The sequence below is a fragment of the Nylanderia fulva genome, unplaced genomic scaffold (assembly GCF_048542155.1).
Source record: "Nylanderia fulva isolate GAGA-0341 unplaced genomic scaffold, ASM4854215v1 Scaffold74, whole genome shotgun sequence".
NCBI classification, from domain to species: domain Eukaryota; kingdom Metazoa; phylum Arthropoda; class Insecta; order Hymenoptera; family Formicidae; genus Nylanderia; species Nylanderia fulva.
In genome coordinates, this window is record NW_028190851.1 from 577,689 (window position 1) to 591,072 (window position 13,384).

Sequence of the window (13,384 nt, forward strand, 5' to 3'; positions counted from 1 at the left end):
GATCTGCCAATTTGTATTAAACAATTTTTGACAAAGTTGTAGACAAAGTTCTGTAGATTTTAAAAGATTTTGTTTGAGAATGATTTCTTAAACGCAGAAGAATAACTGCAGCACGAGTTGTTGAAAAAGTCTTTGACTGTCTTTTAAATATTCTTAAACACAGAAGCAAACGACTGCTATACGAGTTTTTAAAAAAGTCGTTGACTGTCTGTTAGAATTTCACATCGCAGCGAGGAAAATTTTTCAGTTCACTTGTCTTTAATTGACAATGCACGCAAATTTTAACCTCTGTAAAAGTGCAAGTGAATTTATGTTACAAGAAAAAGAAGAAAAAGTGTGTAATAATAAAGTAAATGCTTTTTTACATTTATTACAAATAATTATGTCGCTTATAGAATGTAGATGCATTAAGCGTACAATGACAGTTAAATGCTTTAATATAGAAATTAAAATTGTAGTTTTTTACAGATCAAGAATGGACTGTTTGGATAAAATATATCAAATAAAATATAATAAATATTTATATTCTTAAATTTATAAATATAATATTAAGAATTAATATATATATATATATATATATATATATATATATATATACAGGGTAGGCCATTTTAATCTTTCCACTAAAATTTCTCAAAATCCAAAAATTTAAGACAAAAATGTTTCAGATAAAAGTTGTATGGTTTCAAGGGGGACATGAGATGGTGTCATTGATTTGACCTTGAATAGCCATCAAGAGACACGGTAGTGTCTCGCGACCAGTTAAGGGCGTAGCGGAGACACCGTGTATCTTAACGCGAGTCGGACATTTGAGTCTTTATAATATTTCGAATCCTCAATAATGGCTGAAGCAATCGAGTTTATACTAGACTTAATCGATAGATTGAGTTCGAATTATATAATAAAAGTGTCTTTATTTCTGCTCTACGTGATTTGTAAGCAGAGATATATAAATGCAAAGTCGAAATATGAAAAATTTCTATTAAGAAACGTCCCCGTCATTATCATCATCGACCACGCATACATAGTAGTATTGTGTTACACGTATTCACACGTATACAACACATGCGCACACATATATCACACGTACACAACACATGCAAGATGCATGTAGTGGTAATTTTGTCCATCTCGCACGTTTTACAACAGATGGCGATAGTGGCGCTCCGCCATATCGGCAGCGTGCGGGGTTATGTTGGCTAACTCTCTCTCTCTCTCTCTCTCTCTCTCTCTCTCTCTCTCTCTCTCTCTCTCTCTCTCTCTCTCTCTCTCTCTCTCTCTCTCTCTCTCTCTTTGTCACACACACACACACACTCTCTCATTCTCACTCACTCACTCACTGTTCGTCTTGTGTACTTATTTAGTACATTCATGATTAAACATCTATATGCATTAATGTGAAATTTACTTACAATTAGTTTACTTGAAATATTCAATTTCTAAAGTGTTTATCTTACAAGATAGATAAAAAAATCTGAGTAAATAATAAGAAAAAAAAACAAAAGGATTATTATTGTCATAATTTTTTATCAATTAAGTACTCAACTATCCAATAATTAAATAAATACGTACAAATGTGCGCGCGTGTACACACATACACATATTGATATTAAAGAGATTGAAGGAGAGGAAGGAGAAGATAAAAATTTAAATATTCACATACATTTTCAAATATTATATATGAATTTATAGTTTACATATCTAATTAATAATGAATTTCTAATTATATTATATTAAACATATCAAAATAAAGACATACATATATTTATCAAATGAATAAAATTATTGAATACAGACTTAAAAAATTTATTAAACATAGACTTAAAAAATTAATTAATTAAACATATTCCAAATTTAGAAAAAATAAACTTTATTTATATATGCAACAGCTTTTTAAACTAAATTTTTAAATTCTATTTTATATTAGACAATTATCTCAATCAACATCTACGTCCACATTAGCTGCACTGCAGACTACCTCTACAGCCACATTATCTGCTCCGCGGATATAGCGTTATGCCAATACGATACATTACATGTACTTACTTACTTGCCTTTACTGTACCAACTCTTGTTCTTTCCACGTAATCATGTTTTTACAGTTATCGTTTGCTGTATATCTTCCAGTAAACTTTATTTCGTGTGAAGTGTATTTAATTAATTAAATCTCTGCGAAAGATTGAGAAGATGAAGGGATAATTCAAACTATGAAGACATGGTTGCATGGAAAAGACAAGAGTTGATACAATAATAAAGACATACATGTATTTGTATCCTGCTGGCATAAGGTTATAGAAGTTGATTGAGATTGAAAAATAATAATGAAAATAATAAAAAAAATAAAAACACATGTATTTGTATCGTGCTGGCATAAAGTTATAAAAGTTGATTGAGATTGAAAAATAATAATAAAAATAATTAAAAAAAGGAAATATTCAATCATCATTTAAAAGCATATTTGAAATCTGTAGAATAAACAGTTTTTGCAAAAAATGTGGAGCATTTGAGCTCTAGTAAGTCTAAAAATAAATGTAAACATCAATTAATAATAACTGATGTTATATATATATTATATATATAAACCAATTTGTTGCAATATTCACTATAAAAGGTTGTACGGGGAAGATGGCTAAAAGTGAATAATTTAAAAGATAGTTAACATAATTTTACATAAACTGAAATATTTCATAAAATAAAATATTTGTAATACTTCGAAGTTTATGTAAGATTATGTAAAAATTATACCTTTACAACTTTTTATAGTAAATATTGCGAGGAATCGATTTATATGAGAAAAATTAAGGTAATTCTATTTTGAAAATATAAGTGACCTTTAAATAACCTTGAAAATCGCCGTTTAGGAAAAAGTCTGCGTCAACTTTTTCTTTTTCTAAATCCTGCAACTTTTATCTAAATTTAATAGAAAATGTATAAAAAATGCTCGACATTAGTACACACACACACACACACACACACACATATGGGTAAATTTATATAAATAGGGTGCTTTAGGAGGAATGATCAGGATTCTAGGATATGATTGTACACATCATTTTAAGCAAAGAAGTTTAGATAAACATGTTTAATAATTGTTCCATTCCGCTCATAAAAATATACAAAAATGAATGATATAATCTCTAAAAACTCACCTTTAAAAAAAGGTAAAAAAAGGCGACCAGTTAAGGGCACGCCATTAACAAAAATTATCCATTGCAAACCCATGTAGAATCCTATCCTATTGCAAACCCATGTAGAATCCTATGAAAAATTAATCATTGCAAACCCATGAAGAATCCTAGGCAAAATTAACCATTGCAAACCCATGTAGAATCGTACCCATTGCAAACCTATGTAGAATCCTATGAAAAATTAACCATTGCAAACTCATGTAGAATCCTATGAAAAATTAACCATTGCAAACCCATGTAGAATTGTATTAAAAATTATCCATTGCAAACTTATGTAGAATCCTACATTGCAAACCCATGTACAATAGAATTGTATGAAAAATTATCGATTATAAACCCATGTACAATCGTAACAAAAGTAATGAAATAAAAAAAAAATTGAAAGTAGAAACTTGTACCAGTGGAAAATTAAAGTTGCAGACATATATAGAGTCGTATAATGAATCAGTAAAAATTTAAATTTGCAAATGTAGAATCGTACCATAAAAAAACTTATCTTTTAAAAAAAAAGATAAACAAGATGCCAAGTCCATGCGCCATGTGAAAAAGAAATAAAAAAATTTTAGTTAAAAAAACTGGGAGCGCTGCTAAATAATATTCTAACAATATTAAAATTAAATTGTTACTTTTAAACTCATTACAGTTAAAATATGTTTTGTGTTTAAATTAATTAATGTTACTTTAAGGTGCATTGTAATTTTGAAACTTAGCAGCGCGCCCAGTTTTTTTAACTAAAATTTTTTTATTTGAATGTGAAAAAGAAATAAAAAAATTTTAGTATTTGAGTGTGTAATAGTAATATTTGAATGTGAAAAAGAAATAAAAAAATTTTAGTTAAAAAAACTGGGCGCGCTGCTAAGTTTCAAAATTACAATGCACCTTAAAGTAACATTAATTAATTTAAACACAAAACATATTTTAACTGTAATGAGTTTAAAAGTAACAATTTAATTTTAATATTGTTAGAATATTATTTAGCAGCGCTCCCAGTTTTTTTAACTAAAATTTTTTTTTTCTTTTTCACATGGCGCATGGACTTGGCATCTTGTTTATCTTTTTTTTTAAAAGATAAGTTTTTTTATGGTACGATTCTACATTTGCAAATTTAAATTTTTACTGATTCATTATACGACTCTATATATGTCTGCAACTTTAATTTTCCATTGGTACAAGTTTCTACTTTCAATTTTTTTTTTATTTCATTACTTTTGTTACGATTGTACATGGGTTTATAATCGATAATTTTTCATACAATTCTATTGTACATGGGTTTGCAATGTAGGATTCTACATAAGTTTGCAATGGATAATTTTTAATACAATTCTACATGGGTTTGCAATGGTTAATTTTTCATAGGATTCTACATGGGTTTGCAATGGTTAATTTTTCATAGGATTCTACATAGGTTTGCAATGGGTACGATTCTACATGGGTTTACAATGGTTAATTTTGCCTAGGATTCTACATGGGTTTGCAATGATTAATTTTTCATAGGATTCTACATGGGTTTGCAATAGGATAGAATTCTACATGGGTTTGCAATGGATAATTTTTGTTAATAGCGTGCCCTTAACTGGTCGCCTTTCTTTACCTTTTTTTAAAGGTGAGTTTTTAGAGATTATTATATTGTTTGAAGGTTACGTGAAGGTCAACTTCAATTTCTTAAATGGAACACTATATTTTTTCTTGCATACTTTTGTAGCTGACTTCGAGATCTTTTTAAAACACTACAATAAAATATTTTTTCATGAAGTATTTTTCGAGTTATTAAGACTGCAAATTTGCAGTATTTTGACATAAAATACAAAATATCTTGGGAAATATTCATTTTTCGATTATCATACCTTAATACTTTTATGCACAGAATAATGAGATAAATCAGTTGATGTAAAGAAAACACATAGTTACCTTTAAAAAAAAATATGAAAATTGCAATAAGCAGTTAGATAATTTTTCTTTAAGACAACTATGTGTTTTCTTTACACCAATTGATTCGTCTCATTATTCTGTGCATAAAAGTATTAAGGTATGATAATCGAAAAATCAATATTTCCCAAGATATTTTGTATTTTATGTCAAAATACTGCAAATTTGCAGCCTTAATAACTCGAAAAATACTTCATGAAAAAATATTTTATTGTAGTGTTTTGGAAAGATCTCGAAGTCAGCTACAAAAGTATGCAAGAAAAAATATAGTGTTCCATTTAAGAAATTGAAGTTGACCTTTACGTAACCTTCAAATGGCTATTCAAGGTCAAATCAATGACACCATCTCATGTCCCCCTTGAAACCATACAACTTTTATCTGAAACATTTTTGTCTTAAATTTTTGGATTTTGAGAAATTTTAGTGGAAAGATTAAAATGGCCTACCCTGTATATATGTATGTATGTATGTATAGTATTAAGTATTAATATAATACTGTATTATAGTATTAAGAAAAATAAATAAAATATTTCTATCTCATTATAAAGATGTATATACGTTTATACAAAATTTTAATATATAACTTTTATATAAACTATTTTCTTTGCATATCTAATTTTCGTTGATAATTATCTAAACTTTCCTTGACTAACTTTGAAAATTTAATATAAAGTATTATATAAGCTATCTTTCAAGTTTTTTGTTGACAGTAATTGAAAATTTACTTGACAGTTTCAAAACTAGTTTTAAGTGGTTCATTAGGTTGTTACATTTTTTGTTTTAAAATTTTAACAAATTGTTCAAAAACATTTCCTTATTTGTTATGCACTTCTTAGAAAATTATTTATCAAAGTTTATAATATAAAGTGTTCTATTTTCTGCAAGATTTTATGCTCTATCCAAAAGTGAATGACTAATCAGATAAAATTTAAGAAATTTATTTTTTCCGTGTATATGTATGTGTATACAGGGTTTGTCCGGAAAGTAATGCGTCGCATTTTTTTGTGACGCGACTATACATCGCAGAGCGATGGGACCGGTTGGGGAGGAAGGGGGGTACCCTTAGCTTTCCAACGGTAGGTCGCTCAATTGTTTCCATGCGCTTGGAGGGTTAGGACGGCTTATTCTGTGAACCTCTGCTTAGTGGTCGCGTCGAACTTGTGATGGAGAGAACGATAGAGCAACGCTATGCGATAAAGTTTGTTATTACGGCCTACCTGACCCGGATCGGTGTGGCAACGGTGCCGCAGCCGCCCTACAGTCCCGACTTGGCCCCGGCGGACTTTTTTTTATTTCCTCGGCTGAAAAGGGAGCTCAAAGGACAACAGCTCGAGTCGGTTGACAACGTACAAGCTACTTCGACGGCCTCCCTGAACAGCATCCCAGTCAAGGAGTTCCAGAAATCTTATGACGCATGGAAATCGCGTTGGCAAAAATGTATTGACGCAGAAGGGTCATACTTCGAACAATTTTAAGTTGTTTTACCTATGCGATCAATAAATTCTTTTTTAAAAAAATGCGACGCATTACTTTCCGGACAACCCTGTATGTGTATGCATGTACTCACTCTCGTATGTTCTTTTTTAAAACTGGACACTACAAGTGCTTTGCCCGTGCCATTGATGTTTTTTCTTATTGCTGAAATTCATATTTTAGCGGACAACTTTATAACCTGCGAGTGTACATCATTTTAATTTGCCTAATTAATTCGGAAAATAAAAATTATGTACATGATAGAATTTCGGAGACTCAATATTTTGCACGTAATGGAAATTCAAGTATTAAAATTATATGTATAATAAAAATTCAGCAAATTAAAATTATTTACATAATAGAAATTCAGTGAATTAATATACGTAATATAAACTCAACGTATTAAAATTATGTACATAATCGAAATACGGCGAATTAAAATTATGTACATAATTAATTAAAATAATAAAAATACTAAATATCATAATTAATTAGAATTCAAAATTTAATAAAAAATCCTTTGGATCCTTTCACCGATCTTCAAACCAACCATCCTTTAACAATATTGTCTATCCTTTAAGTTTCTCATAGAATTAAATTGTTATGATAGCTTGAGTTTAGAATCATATTTGATTTAACAGACAAAATAGCATTATTTATTAATAAAGCGTTGTAAATTAAAAATTATGATAATTACAAGAATAATTGTACAATATAATATAGAAATAATTATACATATAGTAATATAAGAATAATTATGCATGCAAATTTCTAAACTAAAGTACTAAAATAATGATCTGAAACAATTTTAAAAAGTATAATAGTAATATATGTATACAGAATTAAATATACATATATGTGTATATATGCATATATATATATATATATATATATATATATATGTATATATAATTTTAATCATATACCCTAAGCAAATACAAAATTAAATTAAATTAAATTAATAAAGGGCAAGATTGGCGAAGAAATATGGGATTATATTTTGTTTTCATTGTACAATTAATTTTTGCCTCTGTTAAATTAAAAAAGGATGTTTCATTCTTTTCAAAATTCTATCACCACATATAAAAAATATATGTATTGCATTACTTTTGACATTTGACGTCAACACATATAAATGAATATAAAATGCATTTCACATCTCATTATATCTCTTTAAAATGCAAAATATGACAATATTCGCAAAACTCGCTTCCTGCATTATTATCGTATCCGCTGAAGTTTGACAAACAATCTTATTAATCTGATTTAAATGTATTAATTATGCATATAATAACTACGCTGTTTTTCATAAAAAGAAGTTGTTATTGATATTTTGAAGTTAGAATTGTATCTGATTTAACAGACAATAGAGCATATTCTAATGTACGATATAAATCATTATTGTGTTTGTTAGAACAAAGTTCTTTTTTCTGTTTTTAATGGAATCGTCACTGTTGTTAATATTTCAACACAAGAAATTTTGAGAATCTCGACGGGGTGAGTTTAAATTCTTCTTGAGTTCTTCGAATATGTTCCTTTTTAATTTTTGAATAAATTATCTGAAATATTATTTCTTTATAAAACTAAAGCATGTATACAATATGCTATAAGTACAATTAAAGTATACGTTAAATAAGTATTCTAAATATTTCTGCAATTTATATATTTATCGATACATTTACACAATCATATTTATCTTAAGATTTTTTATTCCTTAAACAATATTAATAAAATTTATATTTATTAAACTTTTTGATTAATTAAATTTTGCTGTACTACGAATAAGCTATTGATTAAAATAATTTAAATGATAATCCTTAAGAGTCGCCAGTAATAAATAATGAAAATCTCTCCTCCAATTTTAAAGTCGACCAGACTGGCAATAATTTATTTTAAATAATTAGTTTAATTTACAACGTTTCGGCTGTCATTGCAGCCCTTTTCAAGTAATCTATAAACAATTATATACATATAAATATAATCTTAATGCGCTTAATCATACAAATAATTATAAATTTACAAAAATATATATGTTTACATACCAGATTAATACAATAAATCATATTTACAGCAAATCCCCGACAAAATTCACCATTGTTTTGATGAACAATGTATAACTGACAGAAGTAAGCCCGAAATAAATAGATGTTGACTGTTAGTAGAAAACTTAGTCATTACGCGTTGAGGAAATATAAAACCAAAGTACTGTGTCTTTCGCAATTTTTAAACCGTCAATACAAAGTCAAATAAATAGATAAATAAATAAATAAATAAATAAATATGTAACATATGACAATATAATATATTAAATAGCTTCAAGAACGCGATCATAAATCCCACTGAAATTCTCCGTATCTTTTTGTAAATTAATGCTTTTTCTTTGGTTTTTTATATAGAACATTTCTGCTATTTCTCTTTTTCTCGTTTGTTTTTCTTGATGCAGAATCACAGGAGAATCCCAACGGAACTCATGATCGTTACAAGTCCGATGCAAACTAACAACTGAGTGTGATGTCGTGTCTTTTTTAATGTTATTTTTATGTTCCTTAATACGTATTTCTAAATGTCGCTTTGTTTGTCCAATATATGTAGAGTCGCAATTCGCGCATTCGATCTTATAGACGACATCGGTTTTTTTAAGTTATCAATACTATCTTTTCCTCTTTTTATCAAAGTGTCTAATTTTTTTGGAACGGTATATACTACACCGATTCCATTTTTGTTTATGCAACGAGTAATATTTTCGCTCAAATCTCTAATATACGGCAACACTATAACATTTCGTGTATCAAATTTATCTCGATTAGACGCACCAAAATTACCGCCAAATTTAATCGCCCTAAGTCTCCTGTTAACAATTTTGTTTATGACTGTTAACGGGTAACAATTGTTACGAAGAATTCGTTTGACTAAGACGATGTTTTTCTCGTGAAACATAGGGTCAGCGAGTAAAATAGCCCTGTCCACGAGACTTGTGATCACACTAATTTTATAACGCATCGGATGGTTCGAAAGAAAATTTATATAACGGCCTGAAAACGTAGGCTTACGGAACCAGTCAGTCGTCAATTTGCCATTAACTGGCATAACGCTTGTGTCTAAAAAACTTAAGGAACAATTGTTCTCCAATTCAAACGTAAACTTTAGTCAAGTGTGAAAACTATTAAAAATCGTAAGCATATCCTCCACTTTACATTTCGGAATAATTGAAAAAATGTCATCAACATATCTGAAATAACAAAAGGGCTCAAAATCCAATTGACGCAAACAATATGATTCCAAATCGTCCATCACCATATCAGACAAAATTGGAGACAAAGGAGACCCCATAGACGAACCGAAAACCTGCTCGTAAAATTTTCCATCGAAAACAAAACTAGTCGAGCGTATGACCGTGTCAATAGCATGTAAAAACTGTGCAATGTTAAATGAAGTAAATTGTGAGATATCATCCCAACGGTTTTCTATTGCTGCCTTTATTAATTCCCACGGTGTGTTGGTAAAAAGCGAAGTCACGTCCAACGAAATCATGACATGATCGTCATCAATGTTTTTATCTTTAATAATTTCAACAAAGGACCAACTATCCTTAATGTGAGATCGAGGTTTCTTGACTGCATTTTGTAAAATCTCACCTAAATAAGATGCAATGTAATAAACCGGACTTCCCAACGTTGAAATTATGATACGAAGAGGGTAACCTACTTTATGGATCTTAGGTAAACCATAGGCACGAGGCAAATTGCCATTAGTACATCTCAATTGTTTGTAAATTGAATCATCTATGAGTCCATTATCCAACCAAGATTTTAATAAAGTTGTGATCTTTGCGTTGAGAGCGTTTAATGGATTTTTATTAAGTGGTTTATAAGTGGAAACATCTTTCAGTAAACAATTCATTTTCCCCACATAGTCAGTCCGATTCATCAATACTGTGACTTGGCCCTTATCGGCTTTTGTTACGAAAATGTTACTATTAGATTTCAAAAATTTTGAACAATAAGCGTATCTATTAAAAATGTAACTATCAATATGACTCACATGCTTTTGTTTACTTAAAAATTTTTGTACTGAGCTCGCTACTGAAAATCTCACATTGTCGATGTTATCCTTAGGAAACTTTCTATAATTTGCTTCTATATTTTTTATGTTTTCCAAAACCGAGATTTTCCTATCGTTTTTATTATTTCTAAAAATGGGCACGCCAAACTTGTCACCCAAACTTAAAAAATTCATAACTGAATCCGGAACGCGATAATTACTAATGTTAACAATTCATTTGCTGTAATCTATTTTTGTCAATGGATTTCGAACCCCATAATACTTCCGACAAATGTAATCGAATTTCTTTCTTAAACGCCACTTTTCTTTATTATTATATTTGTAGAGAATATGCCTATTATAATCCATAAATCCGAGGACAAATTCATACGGTAAATTATTGTACAAACGTTTCTCTATCTGATTCAAATTGGCACGCAAGACACGCAATTTGCAATTAATATCCTCTATCTCTAAGTTTAATAACACGATTTTGTTACGATGCTGGAAATATAGCCATTTACGTGTGACATTTCTGCTCTGGAAAATATTTGATTTAATTGCTATACCGTTGTTAATATGCGGAGGTGAAATATCCATCCGTCTGCAACGTAGTAAAAAGATCAGTTGTTGGTATGTTTTACAAATGTTCTTCTTAGTCTTGATCCACGATTTAAGCATCAAGGACATTTGCCTACTAAATTTCTCCGCCACATAATTAAAATAGCCTCTTTGTACAACCACCATAGTAAGGTCTTGGTGTAATAGAATAAATGATAATCCTTAAGAGTCGCCAGTAATAAATAATGAAAATCTCTCCTCCAATTTTAAAGTCGACCAGACTGGCAATAATTTATTTTAAATAATTAGTTTAATTTACAACGTTTCGGCTGTCATTGCAGCCCTTTTCAAGTAATCTATAAACAATTATATATAAATATAATCTTAATGCGCTTAATCATACAAATAATTATAAATTTACAAAAATATATATGTTTACATACCAGATTAATACAATAAATCATATTTACAGCAAACCCCCGACAAAATTCACCATTGTTTTGATGAACAATGTATAACTGACAGAAGTAAGCCCGAAATAAATAGATGTTGACTGTTAGTAGAAAACTTAGTCATTACGCGTTGAGGAAATATAAAACCAAAGTACTGTGTCTTTCGCAATTTTTAAACCGTCAATACAAAGTCAAATAAATAGATAAATAAATAAATAAATAAATAAATATGTAACATATGACAATATAATATATTAAATAGCTTCAAGAACGCGATCATAAATCCCACTGAAATTCTCCGTATCTTTTTGTAAATTAATGCTTTTTCTTTGGTTTTTTATATAGAACATTTCTGCTATTTCTCTTTTTCTCGTTTGTTTTTCTTGATGCAGAATCACAGGAGAATCCCAACGGAACTCATGATAATTTAATTTAATTTTATATATATTTTTTAAGAAAATAAAAAGATTATAAATTATGCAACTATTCTCTTCTTCTTTCTTCTTTTAATGTTAAATTTTTCATTCTTCAAAAAATGATTTTTAATAAAATTTCTTTTTCTTTTTATTTTACATACATGTACTTTGAAAGTTTTATTGGCTTTTTCTTATAATTACCAGAATTTTTAAAAGATGGATAAAAACAAGCTATACAATCCATATGCTAGAGTCGATACTGAAGAAGAAATCGTCATTTCTGGAATTTCCGGGCGATTTCCTAATTCTGATAACATAAAGGAATTTCAGGAAAATCTTTTGAATAAAATGGATCTTGGTTCAGACGATCATCAACGTGGAGTGATTGTAATATTTTTTCAAAATTATATTAAATACATATCAGTTTATATATAACATATAAAATTATATGTATATTAGATTATATATCAGTTTTTGTTGTAGTACAAAATACTTATTACAAATAAAATCTACAACTTATACCAATATTATTTATATATAAATTATTTTAATATCCTAACAGATATCTATGAAATGCCTCCTCGCATAGGAAAAATAAACAATCTACCCAAGTTTGATGCAGAATTCTTTGAAATGTCGTTCTCAGAGGCTCATACAATCGATCCTGGTATCAGAATGTTACTGGAACATACTTACGAAGCAATAATTGATGCGGGTGTAAATCCAGCAGAATTACAAGGAACGAACACAAGCGTCGTCACAGCAATAAGTGTTTGTGATACATATGACCATTTAATATACGAGAAGCTTCACGTATGTGGTTTACGTATTGATTATTCAATAATTCAAGTATCAAAAATTGTTAAAAAAATACACTCTTCTTAAATTGTATAAAGATATTTATATTATTAATTCTCATAATTTAGTATACGAAAAGCCTCATGTATATGGTTGACGTATTAATTATTTAATAATTAAAGTATCAGTTATAATCTTAATATATATATATATATATATATATATATACGCGCTCCTAAAAATGTATAAAGAAATTTGTAAAAAAAATAATGCTAAATATGCGAAAAAGATTTATCCGCCTAAATACCATATCGCGGAATTGCTAACAGATTGCTGGATTACCCATTCTTGGATGCAGCAAAGCCATGGCAGCAAACAGAATTTCTCATTGGCTCGGCGTTACTGGACCATCGTATAAACATCGATACTGCATGCAGTTCGAGTCATTTTGCTATGGTGGAGGCTTACAGAATGATTCGATCTGGCATTTGCGATGCTGCTATTATCGCTAGTGTCAATTTGTGCATAA

The 13,384-nt window shown here is 29.0% G+C and overlaps 1 pseudogene; it reads left to right on the forward strand.

The window, feature by feature from the left end:
- The first annotated feature begins 7,916 nt into the window (after positions 1–7,916).
- On the forward strand, positions 7,917–13,311 carry LOC114944979 (fatty acid synthase-like; annotated as a pseudogene).
- The last annotated feature ends 73 nt before the right edge of the window (positions 13,312–13,384 follow it).